General features: G+C 43.2%; 1 protein-coding gene across 4 annotated transcripts in view; it reads right to left on the bottom strand.

The window, feature by feature from the left end:
• LOC121541868 (signal-induced proliferation-associated protein 1-like) overlaps positions 1-19,414 on the bottom strand; it is a 36,849-nt gene extending 17,435 nt beyond the window's left edge. For 3 of the 4 annotated variants that reach the window (XM_041851215.1, XM_041851213.2, XM_041851214.2), the window contains exon 1: positions 19,088-19,414. The gene's annotated coding sequence lies outside the window, so the exon portion shown is untranslated. The remainder of the gene's footprint in view (positions 1-19,087) is intronic. The other variant, XM_041851212.1, reaches the window with a different exon arrangement.
• Positions 19,415-21,920: the final 2,506 nt, after the last annotated feature.

Here is a 21,920-nt window from a genome sequence, read left to right as displayed (position 1 = left end):
ACTAAAATGTCATGTAAATGTAATTATAGCCAGTTAAGGAGGGAAATTATGCCTTTGCAGCCTGAACGGAGGATGGGGGACACCGGGAATGCACATCATTCCTAGACGATAGTGCAGATCTAGCCAATACCATCGGCTGCCTAGGCTACATTGATACCAGATCTTGGCAACTCATTCATTATTTCTGTCATCATGTGGGTTGGGCCAGACTTTTCCAGACCCCGCGACGAAACACATTGATTGATACAGTACAAGTGAGATAGGCCTATTCTAAACATCCTTATTTTATGTCTAAGATTAACTCACCGGCGAAAATAGGTTGTTTGCAAATGAATTTCGTCGGTTCCTGACGTCCCTTTCTCTTTTCCCTTGTCTATGACGAAATTCACGTCAATCACAAGATATCGGAAACCCGTTTGTTGTTAATACGAAGGTGAGATAGGGCATTCTTCAATGGTCCTTACTATCTGGGATCATTGAGGCGTCCCTACCCATTGAAGTTAACATTTAAAATGGTTAAGGTAAGGGTTAAATTTAGGGTTCTCAAGGTTGCTTCCTGTCTCGCTATTTCTCATGCATCTCCTGTCTCCAGATGATATGCAGTCTTGAGAGCAGGTGCAGTGATGCAGCTCAGCTCAGCTCCCCGGCGCGCGCCAGCACACAGCACAGAATGCTGCAGAGACGTGTAGGTGATTGGTGAGTGAGGAAGTAATATTCTCTCTCTCTCTCTCTCTCTCTCTCTCTCTCTCTCTCTCTCTCTCTCTCTTTCTTTCTTTTTATCTCGACTCTTTCTCTCTCTATGCCTCTGTAAAACTGAATGTAAATAGTCACTCCATATATTGACTGAATATTGGAGATTGCAATTCTCTGTATGTCCCCAAAAAGGAACAATACACCTGTACCTGGTGGCATAAATACAATATTGTAGGCCTAGACCTAGACCATGATGACATGTGAACATGATGACATGTTTGGACATGCATTCAGAAATCAAGCCTCTATCTATGAATTGCTATCTATCTACTAGATGCCCTTAACCACAGTAACTCACTCTGATATATTTTCCGGATAATATCAATTTGTTCAAAAGCAAATCAGGTTTGACTTGTTCAAGGACAGAGCAGCAACATCCATCTCCCTGCTGGTACCAAGCCCAGTCACTTAGTTTCCATCCAAGGATTATGAATCCCCCAGCCTATAGTCTCCTGAAATGCTGTGTCAGTCAAATGTTTGGATACACTTGTGGGGAGTCAAGATGAAACTATGACTAGTCTGAAGATGATAGCTGGAAGCTGGATACTCAAAATAGGATAGCATTTTCTGAAATGTGAGCATTACTGTAGTTCCAAACAGGACTAAGGGATATGTATGTGTTCATTGAGCACACTCTGAGTATTTTTTGCGGTCTATCGTTCAAGCTGGTACATCCACTGTATAGCCATGCATCCCCCCTGGGGCCTCTCATAGAGATAGTTCCCTGGTGCTTTTAGTGAACCAATGGTACCATTCAGTCAATGGCAGATTGTAAGCACGCAATCAACAATCTCAAAAGCTGCACGCACCCACACCAATTACACATAAATGTAGGTCATCTCTTTTAACAACATGATAACACATGCTAAATATTTGATCAATCCAGTCTCTTTTTTCAGTCTCATGCATTATAAATTGATTGCCAGCTTAAAACTGGAAATCCAGTGGTTTTGTTGCCTTGTTCATTACAACCACATAAAGGCCTGCCCTGCAGGCAAATCCTTATACTCCCATGTTCTGTGGAGTGACTTAGAGACATACTGTACATATTAAAGTTATGAGTCAGATTGATAAAGGGAAACTCTAACCAGTCTAGTACTGTACAGATGTAGGATCTTACTTTGAGCCAGTGCGCTACAGCAGGAAAATAATCCTGCAGCAACCGGAAATATGAATTATTATATGGATTAAAATTAATGGACATTTTTGTTAAGGGAAAGTCAAATCTGAATTTTCAAAGTTTAAATCTCAAACTTCAGAAGCCTTTTTAACCTCAAATACACCACAAGTGTAACTTTTCGTGCATTGCAGGGAAGTTCTCCTGCAACAGGGTTATCCGATTAAGATCTTATATCTGTATGTGATGTTCTGTTTCTAACTGCCCACCCCAGGAGAGGGGTTTGAGATAGCTAATTTAAAATACGCAACTGGGGACCATGGTGACTACAGGTTCCTGCTCATCTCACTTCTGTGCAGAGCTTCAATGTTAATTTCTCCATCCCTCACAGACTACTAACCAACACGTCTGGTGGTTTCTGTGTCTAACATGGTAGTGACTCTTTTGAATGTATCAACGTTATAGCGTGAAAGGTTTCCTCACCCTAAAGGTCATGTGAACCTATTTCTGTTGCATCTGTCTCTTCCTTTTAACCAAATTCAGTATCTATTTAGATCTGCATGTTGGGCTTTCATTCAAACAAAAGGTCTAGGGCAGTATGTTAGTTTTGAAACGTTGTAGAAAATGGGTTAATGTTTTTAATGTGAAATTATTCTTTGTTAAAACATTTTTTCCTTTATTTAACCAGGTAAGCCAGTTGAGAACAAGTTCTCATTTACAACTGCGACCTGGCCAAGATAAAGCAATTACAATTTAGTATTAACACTGGAGTGATAGATGTGCAGAAGATGATGTGCAAATAGAGATACTGGGGTGCAAATGAGCAAAATAAATAACAATGTAAATAACAATATGGGGATGAGGTAGTTGGGTGGGCTAATTACAGATGGGCTGTGTACAGGTGCAGTGATCGGTAAGCTGCTCTGACAACTGATGCTTAAAGATAGTGAGGGAGATAAGTGTCTCCAGCTTCAGAGATTTTTGCAGTTCGTTCCAGTCATTTGCAGCAGAGAACTGGAAGGAATGGCGGCCAAAGGAGGTGTTGGCTTTGGGGATGACCAGTGAGATATACCTGCTGGAACGCATACTACGGGTAGGTGTTGCTATGGTGACCAATGAGATAAGATAAGGCAGGATTTGCCTAGAAGAGATTTATAGATGACCTGGAGCCAGTGGGTTTGGCGACGAATATGTAGTGAGGGCCAGCCAACGAGAGCGTACAGGTCACAATGGTGGGTACTATATGGGGCTTTGGTGACAAAACTGATGGCACTGTGATAGACTACATCCAATTTGCTGAGTAGAGTGTTGGAAGCTATTTTGTAAATGGCATCGCCGAAGTCAAGGATCGGTAGTGTCACGCCCTGGCTCTGGGGACTCTTAAATGTTGAGCCAGGGTGTGGATTTTCATTGTTTAGTTTTCTATGTTTTTGTTCTAGATCGTGTTGATCTATGTTGGCCAGGGTGGTTCCCAATCAGAGACAGCTGTAGCTCGTTGTCTCTGATTGGGGACCATACTTAGGCAGCCTGTTGGCACCAGTTAGTTTGTGGGATCTTGACCTGTAAAGGTTTGGTGTGTGTAACCTCAGGACTTCACGTATCGTTTCGTTTTGTTGTTTTGTTCGTGTGTTGTGTATCAATAAAGATGTACGCTTATCACGCTGCGCCTTGGTTCCACGAGTCATCAGTCGACGTGCGTGACAGGTAGGATAGTCAGTTTTACGAGGGCATGTTTAGCAGCATGAGTGAAGGAGACTTTGTTGTGAAATAGGTAGCCGATTCTAGATTTAACTTTGGATTGGAGATGCTTAATGTGAGTCTGGAAGGAGAGTTTACGGTCTAACCAGACACCTAGGTATTTGTAGTTGTCCACATATTCTAAGTCAGACCTGTTGAGAGTAGTGATTCTAGTCGGGCGGGTGGATGCAAGCAGCGTTCGATTGAAGAGCATGCATTTAGTTTTACTAGCGTTTAAGAGCAGTTGGAGGCCACGGAAGGAGTGTTGTATGGCATTGAAGCTTGTTTGGAGGTTTGTTAACACAGTGTCCAATGAAGGGCCAGATGTATACAAAATGGTGTCGTCTGCGTAGAGGTGGATCTGAGAGTCACCAGCAGCAAGAGCGACATCATTGATATACACAGAGAATAGAGTCGGCCCGAGAATTGAACCCTGTGGCACCCCCGTAGAGACTGCCAGTCCAGACAACAGGCCCTCCGATTTTACACATTGAACTCTATCTGAGAAGTAGTTGGTGAACCAGGCGAGGCAGTCATTTGAGAAACCAAGGCTATTTAGTCTGCCAATAAGAATGCAGTGATTGACAGAGTCAAAAGCCTTGGCCAGGTCGATGAAGACAGCTGAACAGTACTGTCTTTTATCGATCGCGGTTATTATATCGTTTAGGACCTTGAGCGTGGCTGAGGTGCACCCATGACCAGCTCGGAAACCAGATTGCATAGCGGAGAAGGTACGGTGGGATTCGAAATGGTCGGTGATCTGTTTGTTAACTTGGCTTTCAAATACTTTCGAAAGGCAGGACAGGATGGATATAGGTCTGTAACAGTTTGGATCTAGAGTGTCACCCCCTTTGAAGAGGGGGATGACCGCGGCAGCTTTCCAATCTCTGGGTATCTCAGACAATACGAAAGCGAGGTTGAACAGGCTAGTAATAGGGGTTGCGACAATTTCGGCGGCTAATTTTAGAGAGAAAGGGTCCAGATATAACAGAGAGTTTAAGATAACCATTTTATTGTATGCAGTTCATATTACAGTAAATCACAAGAACCTACAAATTGCAGGGTATTTCCTCCTCTGGCAAAGGATTAAGCAAAGAGGGATTACCCAAGACATGCAACTAAGGGATTAGAGTGTTCTCCAGGACTTTCTGAAGATTGGGTGCGTTCATCGTGACCGTTCAGCGGTCCCACTCCACAGTCCACAGATCCTCTCATGAAACCAGAGAGCAGAGCAGTCTCACTGCTTCAGAAGCCCAACCAGGAACGCACTGCCTCGCTACATCATTAAGCTCGAACATTGGTGTTTGATGCACTGTCTAACTGCGCTGATAAAACACTGCTAGCAGTGACTGGCTGCTAATGATCTCAGATCTCAGTCACTATACTGAGTATCTTTGCTCTCTGTGTGACCTGTGTTGATCCAGTCTTTATAGCAGGACTTTGCTGTCAGCCCCTTGGTACTCTAGCAGACATCCCCTCTACAGGTACTACAGTATTTCTGTGTTGGGCTCATGTTTTCTAGTCCTGTCTATCTTTCACCAGCTCTGCTGGGACCTTAGTGGTTTGGAGGCCATGAGCGCTCAGCGCAGTGGGGTCTCCATCCTGTTTGGTGTACATGCTAAGCCCAGAACCAGGCTACAGGGCAGCTGGTGTGTGCTGTCCGGATGTGACTATGAAACGGGGGTCAGAGGGCTGCCATGGTGACCATACACCCACTTTAGGGAAGCCATGTTTCCTGGACACTTTTCTTTTTGCATCATCTCTGACCCCTCCTCCCTTCTAGGCTTCGTCCTGTGCAGCAGGAAGTGATGTCACAGGCATCCTGACCTTTTAACCGTCACAGGATGGGTGTCGTCATCATATCCCTGCTCTGCTCTCCCCCTCCCATCATGGCTAACTGGACTACCAGAGAGAGACTGCCTTCTAGGCTGCCAACTACAAATCTCTGTTTAACTCCTGACCTCCATCTCACACGCTTTCATCAAGCTTAAATCGGATGCATTTTTAAGCCCCTTCTTATCAGCAAATCATTTTGAGGGGGAAAACAGCAACAACAAAAGTTTGTGGATAAATGATCAATTGTATTTGCTGTAGCCTACGGTAGGGTACATTAATTAAATGTACTGTATAAATGTATTTATTTCAGGCCCAGCTCTGTGAGAATCAGCTTAAAAGCTCACCACAGGCAGCCATTAAATGTGATCAATGACCAGGGTAGGTATCCCGTGTAGCTCAGTTGGTAGAGCATGGCGCTTGCAACGCCAGGGTTGTGGGTTAGATTCCCACGGGGGGCCAGTATGAAAACAAAAAAAATGTATGCACTAACTAACTGTAAGTCCCTCTGGATAAGAGCGTCTGCTAAATGACTAAAATGTAAATGTATCCACCCCTCGGCCATATCCGATCTATCACGTGATAAACTGGTTCTCTATGGAAGGTTTCAGTGGGTGTCTAGGCTTACAGATCCCTTATGGACTCATTGATTTATTCTACTGTATGTTACGGTGTCTGTTGAATATTCAAGCTGGTTCCTGTGTTATAAATCAGCTATGCTGTCAATGACTATGCAACCTGCCGTTGAAAATAACCGACTCCCCTGACCTGTTTCTGTTTTTGACTCATGGTTACCTACGCACATGTGGGATTAAAATTATCTCTTGAAATTGGGAGCAGGCCAGATTACTATGATAGATCAAACCAAAGGCCATCAAGAGTATATATTTCTGTACTTTTGGCATGATTTCAAAAACCCTCATTAGAACTGCAGAGAAGTGCGAAACGTTAACAAGGATTCCAAGCATACATGTTAGATGAAAAACGAAGTACTCGTGTTTAATAGAAATATCTCTTATTAAGTATGGAAGTGTAATGAAATGATTCTCTCTCCCTCTTAAATACTATCACTAGACTTGAGAGCAACATCAGGTTTCACACAATTTTCCTCATTGCATGCTAGCATTTTTATGCTGAATCACAGAACTGCCACCAGCTACGCAACCTCAGTCCTCCAAATCACAGTGATTGGTGCTTATGGTCCAATGGGGCCTAAATCGACCATTAGGGATAATTGATTAACCTCGTATTCTCAATATGCCCGGCAGCCAATCCCAGAGCCCGTTATTGATCCCAGCTCTGCCTGTTACATTTGGACTGACACTGCATGACTACCGTGTCATTAGAAACACAAAACTGGTTGAAAATACTAAAAACAGCCAGTGGGTGTGTTATTGCACACAAAGTTGGTTTCAGGAAATAAAGTAATGCAAATGCTACTTCTACCTCACACCACCTCACCCCTCCTTTCTGCTGCTGCCCGCTGAGTAGGGTCTGTGCCAGGTCCAGAGACTGCTAAGTGATTGGTTCTGGCACACTCTCTAATTTTGTCCTGCATTTTATCTCAGTTTTTTTAATTTCATATAGTTAGCAGACGTCCGTCTGAGTTATTGGTCTCCAAAGACACATAGCTCCTCTACTCGATAGATTGCCTTGGAAAAGAGGCTCGCTGTCAGTGGCAGAGGAGAAGGTGGGAAGTGGAAAGCTTCAGGACTTTTTGTTAGCTTACGAACTCATCACCCCTCCCAGAGCTTTGGTCTTAGCTCACTCAGTACCAGTGGAAGCTGCTGAGGGGAGGACGGCTCATAATAATGTCTGGAATGGAGCAAATGGAATGGCATCAAACACATGGAAACCATGTGTTTTATGTATTTGATACCATTCCAGATCAAATGTTGGCATGATGGCAATGAGGACAGCAGTTAGTCCCCCTGGCTTCTGGAAAGGTCTCCAGGTTGAGTCACAGCAGCCAGTGGGAGTGTACAGATATGACCCTCCCTGCCTTCCACACATGTTTCTTATCACTTCACAACCTTCTACCTTCCTACCCTGGTGATTTTAAAATATACGTCACATTGGACGCACAGGAAGTTGGATTCATTTTTTTGTCACTTCTCACATTTCCATGCTAAGTCTATTTAATGTAACTTACAGAGTGTGTTGGCTGCTGTCTGCCTGTGTGTCCGCCAGTGGAGGACCTTGTGACATAGTGTCCTGGGCATCTCTCACTACTGTTGGTTGGTGTGTGGAGGTCAAGCCCAACTTTAGGCTCAGGCTATACTGAAACAAGGCAACAGTAAACATGTTGTCCCCCACGAAGGATGCACCACAAATTATCCATTATATTGACCAGATACTCAAGTGGCCGCTTTAACAATGAAAGTTAGCCTGCGTACCAGTCTCTTTAGCTAATCCACTTCCTGTACTCCATATCATGTGCCAAATACTATTTTTTGCAATGACAAGGAGTGACAAGTGGAATGTTAGCTAAAGAGACTGGTACTCAGACTAGAAGGCGGGAGGAGGCAAGATCGGGTAGGTCTATTCTAGCCAATGAGAGGGCAGATACACGTGTGAACAACAGGCACAACTCCGTTATAAAGTGTTTTTTCTCAAAGTTGCTGGGATGTCACGTGTCCTACTTATCATTACACTTGTAACAGCATAAGCGCTACAAAACGTATATTAGATCAAATAAGCCACTCGTAGCAAATAAGCCATTACATTTTTTGTTAGCCAAATTCGACACTCTCATTGACCTCCATACAAGAATTCATCGCTTGGTGAGCGGAAAAAATTAACAAAACGCCACCTGCTGGAGAAGACAGATTTTGGGCCCAGTTATCCCTCTCGCTTTGCCTCTTCCTCTCTGGTGTGACACACACATTTCAGTTAATTACTATAGCTCCTTTTTTGGGCCAATCAGTGTAATTTTGTAAATGCCGGATCTCCATGGCAAGACGCATCATTCACCCAAGTTTCATCAAAATCTGGCCAGTGCTGACTGAGATATCACGTTTGACTAACGTACGGACGGACAGAGACCGATCCACAGTCCCCTCCCCGATTTCATCGTGGGGGACAACAATTAGCATCTCCTGAACACAACTAAAAACGTATACATTTTGAGAGGAGGATGTACTCCCTCAAATCTGTCCTTCAGAAATTGAACATACTGTATGTCTGCCGTGCTATCAATTGTTAATGAGTGTAGGGGAGAGGGGGGTTAGGATTAGACAGTATTTAATAATTAAGGGAGAAGCCCCCCAAACCCACTCTCTGACCCTGGGCCTGGGCAGTCCAAAACACAAAGAAAACATTAAGCCATACCTTTAGTTTCGTTATCACAAAGAACTGTACATGGAATTGTGTACTGTCATATAATTTGTGTGTGTGTGTGTGAGAGTGTGTGTGTGTGATTTCTACAAATATGTGTGTGGAAAGCTCCAATTTAAGTTATGTGACATTTTAAGCCATCTCTAGTTTCAGATTCGATTGTGTAAAACAGTCTCAGTTCTTTTGTGTCCCTTCCTCTTTGAGAATCTCTGATACCAAAGAGATGTGCATGTGTGTATGGCAACCCAATCTCAAAATAAAACGCCAGCCTGTGGCATAACTGCAGTAACAGAATTAACCCATGGCTTGACATTTTAATTACGCCATGTGGTACCGTATCTTAGCTATCACAGAATGAACCCATGGCTTGACATTTTAATCACTGCAAGCTCCTGCACGTCATCTCTAGCTGACACCTTTGCTAACAGTTATTGTGTCAATTTAAATCGTGCACAAGACAGTTCACAGAATTGTCAATTTAAATAAATGTAGCCAATTTATTGATGACTACGTTTAGCTAACATGAGATAGTTAATCTAGAGATTCTTACCTTTACCTCGATTCGGCACTCTCGTCCAGATCATCATGGCATTTGTAGTTCTTTATGATAGCCATATTAGCAGCTAATTAGCATTTCATTTGTGTGTGTTTGTGTGGGGGGGAAACAGCCCTTATTTTAAATGTTTCTAAAATCCCCTATGGGAAAAATGAATGGTGGAAAAATGATTGGCCGCTGTTTGACCGCTAGGTTTTATGGGTATTATGACTCAAACTGTGGTACTCTATATAGCCTATAGATCAGATCAAGGAACCAAGCGACAACACTGCCCCCTAGGCTGCGGAAGGAATTATACGGCGTGACTCCATTTTCAGGTAGGAAAAAAGTATGTTGAATGCCAGAATGTTTTACAAAGAGCCGCCCCTTTTGTGACGAAAAGCGACAAAGAACGCAATTTTTAAATTTTTCAGTTATTCTGATCATTGATAAAACATACTGCTTCAGTGTTTTAACATGCTTATTGAAACATATAAATGTATAATATGTCATGAACTGAGCATGTTTAAATCTGGTGTTACCTCCTATTTTAGTAAATGCAGGCCAGAAAGAGGAAGTTGACTTTGAAAAGGCTCTTTCTATGGAATTGTCTGTGTTTTCTGCATCTAACCCTGACTTCCTATTTTACTGAATACTACCAGCTAAAAGAGCGATGATACATCTCTGTCTCTCCATCTTACATTACTATGTCCATCCATCACCACTGTGAGAAAGCCTATGAACATTTTGACTAAGGTATTGGTAATGTGCATTGTCAAAGAACTATATTGTGAGGTTATATGGGAGTACATAGCATTCGTGAAGAGTTAGTCAGAGTGAATGTGTCTGTCTGTCTGAATCTGGCACACTACCCACAGTGGCAGGAAGAACAGCTGTCCCTCTGCAACGGCACTGTGTGTGATTCTGCCCATGACTGTGTGTGTGTGTGTGTGTGTGTGTGTGTGTGTGTGTGTGTGTGTGTGTGTGTGTGTGTGTGTGTGTGTGTGTGTGTGTGTGTGTGTGTGTGTGTGTGTGTGTGTGTGTGTGCGTATGTGTGTGTGTGACCGGAACAAGAGAGGAACTGACCCTCACTCCATCACTGCTGCTATTATGTGGAGCTGAACTGCACACTCTGGTTCCTCTCCCATCCGTGCAGCTGTCTCTGAGGCTGAGGCAGAGACACTGCCCACCAATAGCATTTAAAGCAGTCTGAACTGGTACCGCTACCCTGTCCGCTCAGAGAGGAAGAGACACTGACCTCCCTCACTTCCTCACTATCCCCGCAATTGTGCTTCGAAATGAAGCCTGGTGCTCCTGAAACGGCTGCACCACCCACACACATACTCTCTCTCACACACACACTCACTCACCCAGATAGGCTCTGTGTATTACCACACATTCTTTCATCATGAATCTCAGATCTGGCCACCCCATGCACAGTGACCATTCATTAGATTGGTTTAATTTAACTTATGCTTTGCCCTAAAAGTCTGACACAACACCAACTGCATCTGTCCTCTTGCATACAATGTTCTGCATGACATTGATGTCTTAGAAGGCAGTGGTTACAGTTGCCTGTCTTCCAGATTCTAGGCAGTCAGACACCTTGCTCCAGTCAGGCCCTCCTGTTGCTCTGTCTCTAGTCTAGCAGTGCTGGCCTCTACACCGCCTGTTGCTCTGTCTCTAGGCTGTAGCAGCGCTGGACTCTACACCACCTGATGGCTCTGTCTCTAGTCTCTAGCAGCGCTGGCCTCTACACCGCCTGTTGCTCTTTCTCTAGTCTCTATCAGCACTGGTCTCTACACCGCCTGATGGCTCTGTCTCTAGTCTCTAGCAGCGCTGGCCTCTACACCGCCTGTTGCTCTTTCTCTAGTCTCTATCAGCACTGGTCTCTACACCGCCTGATGGCTCTGTAACTAGGCTGTAGCAGCGCTGGCCTCTACACCACCTGCTGCTCTGTCTCTAGTCTCTAGCAGCACTGGCCTCTACACCACCTGCTGCTCTGTCTCTAGTCTCTAGCAGCACTGGCCTCTACACCGCCTGATGGCTCTGTCTCTAGACTCAAACAGCACTGGCCTCTACACCGCCTGTTGCTCTGTCTCTAGTCTCTAGCAGCACTGGCCTCTACACCGCCTGATGGCTCTGTCTCTAGACTCAAACAGCACTGGCCTCTACACCGCCTGTTGCTCTGTCTCATCTGCTCTATGTGCTCTTTACCTCATGACCTAAATAGAACTGTGCATTGCCCTGGAACCACTATGCTAACTGTGCCTGGTGATACAAGCTGATTTTGCTCTGTGTGTTTGCATGTGTCTTGCATCATGCTTTATACACTGAACAAAAATATAAACGCAACATGCTACAATTTTAACGATTTTACTGAGATACAGTTCATATAAGGAAATCAGTCAATTGAAATAAATTAATTAGACTCTAATCTATGGAGTTCACATGACTGGAAATACAGATATGGATCCTTTGGTCACAGATACCTTAAAAAAAAAGTAAGGACGTAGATCAGAAAACCAGTCAGTATCTGGTGTGATCACCATTTGCCTCATGCAGCGTGACATCTCCTCCGCAAAGAGTTGATCAGGCTGTTGATTGTGGCCTGTGGAATGTTGTCCCACTCCTCTTTAATGGCTGATGCGAAGTTGCTGGATATTGACGGGAACTGGAACACGCTTTCGTACACGTTGATCCAGAGCACCCAAACATGCTCAATGGGTGACATGTCTGATGAGTATGCAGGCCATGGAAGAACTGGGACATTTTCAGCTTCCAGGAATTGTGTACATACCTTGCAACACAGGGCTGTGCATTATCATGCTGAAACATTTGGTGATGGCGGTGGATGAATGGCACAAAAATGGGCCTCAGGATCTCGTCACGGTATCTCTGTGCATTCAAATTGCCATCGATAAAATGCAATTGTGTTCTTGTCCGTAGCTAGCCCATAGCATAACCCCACCGCCACCATGGGGCACTCTGTTCACAACGTTGACATCAGCAAACCGCTCGCTCACACGACGCCATACACACTGTCTGCCATCTGCCCGGTACAGTTGAAACAGGGATTTATCCGTAAAGAGCACACTTCTCCAGCGTGCCAGTGGCCATCAAAGGTGAGCATTTGCCCAATGTTCTCGGTTACGATGCCGAACTGCAGTCAGGTCAAGACCCTGTTGAGGACGACGAGCATGCTGGTCTCAGATGATCCCGCAGGGGAAGAAGCCAGAAGTGGAGTTCCTGGGCTGGCGTGGTTACAGGTGGTCTGCAGTTGTGAAGCCGGTTGTACGTACTGCCAAATTCTCTAAAACAACGTTGGATGCGGCTTATGGTAGAGAAATTAACATTACATTATCTGGCAACAGCTCTGGTGGACATTCCTGCAGTCAGCATGCCAATTGCACGCTCCAAAACTGCACATTTTAGAGTGGCCTTTTATTGTCCCCAGCAGAAGGTGCACCTGTGTAATGAACATGCTGTTTAATCAGCTTCTTGATATGCCACACCTGTCAGGTGGATGGATTATCTTGGCAAAGGAGAAATGCTCACTAACAGGGATGTAAACAAATTTGTGCACAACATTTTAGAGAAATACGTTTTTTGTGCGTATGGAACATTTCTGGGATCTTTTATTTCAGCTCATGAATCATGTGACCAACGCTTTACATGTTGCGTTTATATTTTTTGTTCAGTATAGTTCAACCATCAGAGTGTCACCTTGCCATCAGTGTCGCTTTAAGGGAGTGGAGGGTGAGAAGGAGACTGTAACCCAAGCACATTGATTTAGTTTAAATCAATGGCAAGTGGCTTTGTAAGGTATGATAATGTAGTGAACAGATACAGATGCTAGTACCCTGGGATCTCAATTTTTTTAAATAAACACATACTTCGTAAACAACAGGTGTGGACTAACAGTGAAATGCTTACTTGCGGGCCCTTCCCAACAATGCAGAGAGAAAGAAAATAGAGAAATAATAGAAAAGTAATAATAGATACACAATGAGTAACGATAACTTAGCTATATACACGGCTATATCTGGTTCTCTGAGCTCTGTTAGTGATGCGTGTGTGTGTTAGTGTGTGTGTGCGTGTGTGTGCGCACGTCCACATGTCTGTGTGTGTGTATTGTATTTAGGATAATACTGGGAGTGAATCTGGGGTATAACACCAGTGTAGTAACTAAGTGATGATAATGAGGAAAGGAGAGTATCGGTGCTAGTGCACTGTGCTGCTCAGTGTTTCTGATCCTGACCCAGCTGTGCGGCCCTCCACCTTGGTCTGTGAGGTACATCCTGTCTGTGTGTTTCCTGTGTGCGGCGGCTGTCTGAGACTCTCAGGGGCACACAGGCAGGACCGATCTACCAGTGCTACAGCTAAGCGCTTCTAATGAGTTACTCTGTTTTTTAGTTATCCTCTTTTTACCGCCAATGCCTTTCAAATGAAAAAGCAGCCAGTTGCACAGTGACTCTTTCCACCCTTATTGACTGTAATAGAATGGACACAACCACGAAGTGCTTTTCCCACATGTCTAGAGCAGTAATGATGTTCACTGTTTTGTATGTATCTGCCGATGAATGTGATATTGTGTGTTGAGGTTTTTTTCCCTGACAGATTCTCAGTGCAGAGTTGTTTTCTGCCTTTTTGATCAGTCTTTGCACAGAATGGGGAAGTAGTGATGTCGTGGGAGTGTATTGAGTTAGATCTCCTTTCAGCACCACTGAATGTCACAGAGTGCACTTCTATAATGGGAATTGGAACAACGAGAATAGGAGGTGTTTGTGTGCGTTTTTCAGTCAGTGTATGTATGATATAACTGGTTGATTAACAACACTGACGACAGCAAACTCCACACACCCACTGCCTACAGTATTTCTGACAAGTGGGTTATTTACAGTAGGCAAATCTGTGATGAGCAAGTGAACCTCCCTAGTGTGAATTTATTCAAATATTCAGCAGATGTTTGTAGAGACGTTATGCTTTCATTAAACTGACGCAATATCAAAATAATTATTATCATAATCCTAATGCACTTTATTTAAGGCTTCATTTAGCAAACTGAAATGACAAACACATAAACCTATACAGGTCAAAGCGTGTTCTTTCCAGTTACACAAATGTAGTAGTATAGTAGTATAGTAGTATAGTAGTATAGTAGTATAGTAGTGTAGTAGTATAATAGTATAATAGTATAATAGTATAGTAGTATAGTATTATAGTAGCATAGTATTATAATAGTAGTGTAGTGTAGTAGTATGTAGTATGTAGTATAGTATTGTAGTAGTGTAGTAGTATATTATTGTAGTAGTGTAGTAGTATAGTAGTGTAGTAGTATAGTAGTATAGTGGTATAGTGGTATAGTATTATAGTAGTTTAGTAGTATAATAGTATAGTAGTATAGTAGCATAGTAGCATAGTAGTATAATAGTAGTGTAGTAGTATGTAGTATAGTAGTGTAGTAGTATAGTAGTATAGTAGTGTAGTAGTGTAGTAGCATATTAGTAGTATAGTGGTATAGTAGTATAGTAGTTTAGTAGTATAATAGTATAGTCGTGTAGTGGTATAGTAGTATGTATTATAGTAGTGTGGTGGTATAGTAGTATAGGAGTATAATAGTATAATAGTATAGTAGTATATTAGTGTAGTAGTATGGTAGTATGTAGTATAGTAGTGTAGTAGTATAATAGTGTAGTAGTATAATAGTATAGTAGTATAGTAGTGTGGTGGTATAGTATAGTAGTATAGTAGTGTAGTAGGGTAGTATTATAGTAGTATGTAGTATAGTAGTGTAGTAGTATAATATATTAGTATAATAGTATAGTAGTATAGTAGTATAGTAGTGTAGTGGGATAGTAGTATAGTAGAATGTAGTACCTTTATTTGGCTCATTTTCTACTTCTCACCCTCTATCTTTTTAATACTCCTCCTTGCCTCTCCTCATATTTCTCCCTGAACATTCCTCATCTCTGCCACTCTCCCCTTCCCTTCCTTCGTTCCCTCCTTCACTCTCGCTCTCCTATATCTCTCCTCTCTTGTGCTGCTCATTGTGCAGTCAGGCCCTGTGTGGCAGAGCAGAGCTGGGCCAGCCAGAGCCCAGGGACAGAAATCTGAGGGTGACTCCACTCCAGAGAGGGCTGAGCTCCCATTAAGAGCCTGGCCACAGAGGACAGGTGACAAAGGAGAGCACAAGCCGATTAGAGGATCCACCTAGTGGCTTACACTGCTATCCGCCATCCTACCATCCTCTGTTCTGTCCACCAGGCTCCCTCAGTCACACAGACACACTACTCACTGGGAGAGTTAGAGAGACACAGTCTGGCTAAGCCTAGTCACGCAAAATGGCTCCAACTGAGGGAGACAGAGTGGTTCTGCTGACTCATGTTCCAGAGGAGAGGATAATCTGCCTCGTAACCTTAGGAAACATTGATCCATGTTGATGAAGTGCCATTGACTGGACATATTGATTATTTCTATTGAGACACCACTGAAATCATTTAACTATTGTATTTTCCATATTATAGGTGTGGTTGTAATTTTCGCCCATATTGGTCATTTGTCCTTACGTAAAGATGAGAGGAAAAATATATCAGTTTGTCACGGCACAGTGTGGAAGCACCATGGTAAATTTCCTCTCTCGTGGAGCACAGTAGGCCTAAACATAGATTGAATAGCCTTTTCACATCGTCTTTCTGCTTCAGATAGGCGCCTGTCCACGTTGTGTTATGTGAAGACAGTTGGTTGACTGTTGAGAGGCTATTTGCTGCAGCGGCCCTATGGAGAGGAGTTGCTTTTGACATGGAAATATAATTTGGTATGCAAAGAGGGCAGCGGTGTGAGCTGGAGTTTAAATCCTGGGTGACAGACAGCTTTAGTACCTCTGAAGCAGGCAGGATCTGTTAGCCCTGTGGCTCTGCAAGCATCCTGCGGCACAAATGTGTAACTGCTACTCTCACTATTATTTCCATCATCATATAAGTCATTTAGGGCTTCAATGTTTTAGGATCTCCACTTATTAAACCAGCAAAGGACAAACATGTAACAGCTCCTTTACGTTTAATATATCTAATAAAGACATGAAGTGGTTCTGTATGTACAGCCTTGATTCATCAGATCAGATGCCTCATACTATATAACTCATTTTTGTTGTATAGATCTGTCCTCTGTGGTCAGGGGCTGGTGTAGGAATGGACAGTGATGTGGAGCAGTTTGATTCTGCAGGAAATACAAGTGGGCCTGATCGATCACAGAGACTAGCTGCTCTGCCTCACCTCTCCTCCTTTCTCCTCCCTTCTCCTCTCTTCTCTCTCCTCCTCTCCTCCCACTCAGCTAAAGAATGTGTGTCACACATGTCCCTGATGACTGACAGAGAGCCTCTCATATTTAAAAAGAGTCCCAGACACCCACAGGTTTTTATAGCTCCATACTGTGACGATACTATGAGTCCTCGCTAGATGAACAAATATAAACGCCTACACGCTCTGACGCCAATGGCTAGCTCCCATCATTTGGGTCAAAACAGCATATTTAAAGAGCAACATTTTTAACATGTTCTATGAAAAGGTTTGCTTTTTTAGAGCGCCTGAGTGCTTCAACACTTCAACTAGAACAGGAATATTTCTGTCACTGACACACACACATCTGATAATTATATTATTGTAGGTATAGAAACGTCTGAGGGGAAAGCTTTTTCATGTTATGTTGTCAAATAATAGAGAACAGACCTTTTTTGGGCCCAAATGTTGGAGTACATGGTAGTCTACTTTATCCTAAAATACAGGCGGGTATATCCATTAACCTTAATTTGACTGACAAATAAATGACTGTTGGGTTGAGATTGCTGTTTAGAGTTGACATTTTCATTTCCATTTTCATTTGGCTTAACCTAATCAAAGTATACTCAAGTTAGCAATACATTTGATCCTAAATTGAATGCCTCTTTGCAACCCTAATTTCTAATTACAACATTAGTATTCTGATATTATTTCATGATCAATGATTTTGAAATATTTGAGTAGCATTTCATGACAATTTAAGCACCATGGTAAGGTCCGTTTCCCTCGGTTATACTGGCATCTGTCCCCATCAATGGCACTGTGACCTCAAAGCATCGCTAGACTCTTGTACCCATGCGCCTTGTGTGCAATGCCACACAGTAGTTGTGTGTTATCGTCTCCCAACAAATCTGCTGTTTGCATCTGGGCTCAGTGACCCCCTGTCACATATATATTCATTCTCAGAGAGCTTGTTTTCAGAAGATTAACATTGCCTATGTTCTGTATTTTAGATACATTTGTCAGACGTGTCACTGTCAAAGTAGGTCTATGATTGGAGGGGAGAGGGTCTTTCACACACACACACACACACACACATCCACGGGCACATCTGGCCAACCACACAGATGAACAGTCTCGGATGGATAACGTCACGCCCTCTACCAATCTGGCCATGAACGCACAAAGACCGTGACCAAGTCACTAGCCCTGTTTATACCTGTCATTAACATGCGTCCTTCATCCTGATCTTGTCCTGATCTTGACCCTATCTTGACCTGATCTTGTCTCTTTACACTTATAAGATCTGATCACAATCAGATCACAATGAGTCTTTTAATTGTCTACACTTGGCCAAAAATGTGGCCAAAATCAGAATGTGGACAAGATAAGGACAAAGGCCGCATGTTAGAACCAGGTATAAACAGGGCTTCTGTCATCAAATTTAGACAAGCATGCGGCCTGCCGCACTCTTCGGGAAAGAGAGCTAGGACTTCACCATGTCAAGTCCCGATGCATTCATCATCATATGGAATGAGATTGTCTGCTACTGACAACCACAGTGAATACCACATATGATGAGGACTCATGTGGCGCAAAATAAATTAAATGGCCCGTCCTTTTAGTGCACTGGCTTATGTAAGCTGTCACTCAACCCTCTCCTCTTCATCTCCCTCCTTATTCCCCCTTTTCTCTTTCTCCAACAGACCTCACTGTCCCTTGCATCCCCGACTCTCAAAAACACAACCCCCCTCACAGCCAGAATGAGAAGAAAAAAATCTCCTGCATCAATCCTTTTCTTTGCCACCTTGAAAACAACACCCTGATCCCGGCTCTGGTTCTCCATTCCATCATTAGCTGTGCACATTACATGCAGTACCCTCTCAATCCTCTTTATCATCTGTATCCACCACACAAAAACAGGCAGGGGCTGCAGACCTTTGTTTGTAAAAAATAAATAAATAATAATATATATATATATATATTTAATCCTATTTATCTTGTCTTATTGTTTCTGTATCACTATAGATCCTCTCTATCCCTCTCTTTTATTTTCCCTGTCTCTGCTCCCTCCCTCCCCTCCTCCACCTGGCCCACATCTCTGGGTTCTGCAGCCCAGAGCACCCTACACAGCAAGGTCTGCAGTGGCTTCATGTCAATGTCATAACACCGTTTTTTAAATGAGCCCACAACACCAGAAAGAGAGGGGGGGGAGAATGAGCGTGAAGATAGCAGAATGTCGCTCAGACATCCTTTCCTACCCCTGACAAAGCGTTCGTTCATTGTGTTGACACATCCTCTGCTCTCTCACTTCTGTAAGGCAGAATGCTCTGAATCTCTGGTGGAATCGACTAGAAATAAGACCATATGTATGCTCACATCGAGGCATCTAGGTTGTCTTGATCAAGCCAATCACATTCATTATCACCAGACACAGGACATATGGAATTTGGAATGTGTGCATTCTCAAGGCTCTGAGTAGAGAAAGACAGGACTTACCTCCACATTTCAGCTCCGCTCCACCCTGCCTGGTCTCATTCTGTTCCTTTCTGTCGGCTCCCTCCCCCCTCTCCCCATGACAGCATTTTTCTGCTATCTATCCCCACGCTGAGGCCTTTTCTCCTCCTCCTCCCTCTTCGGTTCCCCTCTGCTCCCTTCTTCCCCTCTCCAAAAATAAAACTCTCTCTGATCAGTGTGGCTAGGAGCTCAGCTCTTCCATCCTGTTGTTCAGTCAAAAGAGGCAGGTTGATTTTCTCAATTCCTCATGCTCTCTCTCTCTCTCTCACGCCCATTCACATCACACTAAAGCCAACCCCCTCCTTCTCCTCCCCTCACACACACCACATCCCCGATCTCTCTCCTCCCCCTCTCTCTCTCTCTCTCTCTCTCTTTCTCTCTCGCTCTGTCAAAGAGAGGCTGAGGCAGCGATAGACTGCAATAAGCAGGATGTGCTCTCCTTCTCTCTCTCTTTCTCTCTCTCTGAGTCTAATCCGTTTTCTAGACTAATGGTTGGATGATTAGGGCGACTAGATTAAGCGACCAATGACTAAGTGCATCTAGCCTGTCAGCCACAATGTGCTATTCTAAGCAAATGTGTGTGTTTTGGGTGGAAGAAGGGTTGGGGGGCAAAGGAGCATATGTTTGCATGTTTATGTGTGTGTATGTTTGTGTGTGTTTAGGGGAGAGCTAGTGTGTTTAGGGATGGGGTCCACACTAAACAATGAAATGGTTCCCCAACAATAAGAGTACATTGTTTACTAGACTCTAACCATTAAGAGGACTACCATCACTGTTCACCTCCCCCTCCCATCCTATCCCCTCACCATGCCTTCCCTCCCAGCAGGTGCTCTGCTACCTGACCTTGTCCTGCATGCGTTTCCATAGACATGACTTTGTCTCCCTAAGCCCAGCCATGGCGTGCTCTGATTATGTCATCCTACCAAAGCACAGGCGTCAGTCACAGACTGAACACCGGAGATGTTTATGAGAGAGAGGAGAATTATGCTGTTCTTTGTGAGCCTTTTACTGTGTCAAATTAAGGAGTTATCACTGAGGATTATGGTGCTTTCCATTTGTCTTTGTTGTGTTGTGCCAGCACATTCATTTTTCTCTCTTTTTTCAGATGGATTTTGTCACTATGGGGTACGGAGAATCACAGCCTACAGTACTGTGTACCTCACTTTAGAATAAAAGACTGGGCCCCTAATCCCAGATGCTCCTCCTCTCATCACGCTCGAATGCATCCTCATGTTGGAAACACCATGTAATGTATGCTGCATGACTCATAACATTACAGGCATATCCAATGCAATATGTGCATAATAAAGTCAGAAATATGTGTATATTGTAAGCTTTAGTACATGGTTTCTATACTCAGTTAGGTGCTTCTTTACCCTCATTGAATAATAGCCTTACCAGTCCAGCTTTAAACAGTGGCAGTGGAGCTGGGGCCCGACTCCATCACCTAATTACTGTATAAAATCTCCCCCTCGCCTGACCATGTGGCCTTGTTAGGAGGTCACCAGCTCTGGCCAAGCCCACAACAGAGCTGGGGGCGGGGTGGGGGTGGGGGTGGGGGTGGGGTGGGGATAGGAGGACGGTGTTGGGGGTAGTGAGTCTTCAACGGATTAAAACAAAGGAACAATGATTATTGTTTAGCATACCCAAGACAAGCATTTTAGAATGACATTGGTGTATACCATCGAATGACACCTGATGTTAATTATTTTTTTACATTCACTATTATTATGTTGCATTTGAAATATGTTCAAAACACCATTCACACATGGCAATGCAAACTCCATGAGTAAAATATATACTTTTCATCAATAACTCCTTTATTTAACATAATGTAGATGAAATATCTATTTCAAATAAGTGTTACAATATATGGGTCCAATCATTTGTAAGTTTGTAAGTATTGATTGTGGATCAGATAAATATTATTTTATATTTCCTATTATTCATTGGTATGATGAGTGGTGTTAATTTGATTAAAGACCAGCCTATCCCCAGCTCATTTACTCTAGACACTACTTCCCCTTCCTATTTTGTTAGAAAATGATGAAATGTGGCCCAATGAAACAAGAAGCTGACTGCTTCACTTGATATCTCTGTTAGAAACAATGACTGAATGGAATTCTAACTATGTCACATTATCCAACCAAGACGATCATGCTTGAACCTACTGCATCTATCATATTTACCAAGTCTAGCTGCCTGGCCAGTGTGTTTTATTAAACGGAAAAGGTAGAGGGGTTGTTTTGGCATTGATATAGGCCTAACATAATTACATTCCATCCTATGCAGAGAAATCAAGTTCCTGAATAAACATTCTCTTATAGGCCCAAACAAAATGAGATCTGGAACTGAACTAAATATGGCATGGTTGTTGTTACCAATTTCATGTGAATACATGTTGACAGTGACACAAGGTTTCCACATCCTTTGTCATCTCGCACATCCTGTGTACCGGTAAATTGTCAGTACTAGCTCACAGCAATAGTCAGTACTACAGCGACATCTATTGGTTAAGTGCTGCGTCGACAACCTTATGCCATTGTGACCAGGGCCCAGACGTTGCACCAGTTATTTTCAGAAGGGACAAAAAGAGAAAAGAAGGTGTGTTTGTTATATCTTACATCTTATACATTCTCTTATACTTAATTTACATGTTTCATTTCCTTCTCATAATAACAGGTACATAAATACATCAGGCTATTTATTATGAATATAGAGATAGATGGTCACCATGACTTCTTAGCAAATATTTACCAGCTGTTGTGCTTAATAAAACTCGCTGAGAGTGCTAAGACCATGACCAGAGATGCAT

This window comes from Coregonus clupeaformis, chromosome 27 (genome assembly GCF_020615455.1).
Source record: "Coregonus clupeaformis isolate EN_2021a chromosome 27, ASM2061545v1, whole genome shotgun sequence".
Classification (NCBI taxonomy): Eukaryota; Metazoa; Chordata; class Actinopteri; order Salmoniformes; family Salmonidae; genus Coregonus; species Coregonus clupeaformis.
The sequence above is the reverse complement of the archived record's forward strand: the minus strand, read 5'-3'. Positions and strand labels throughout refer to the sequence as shown.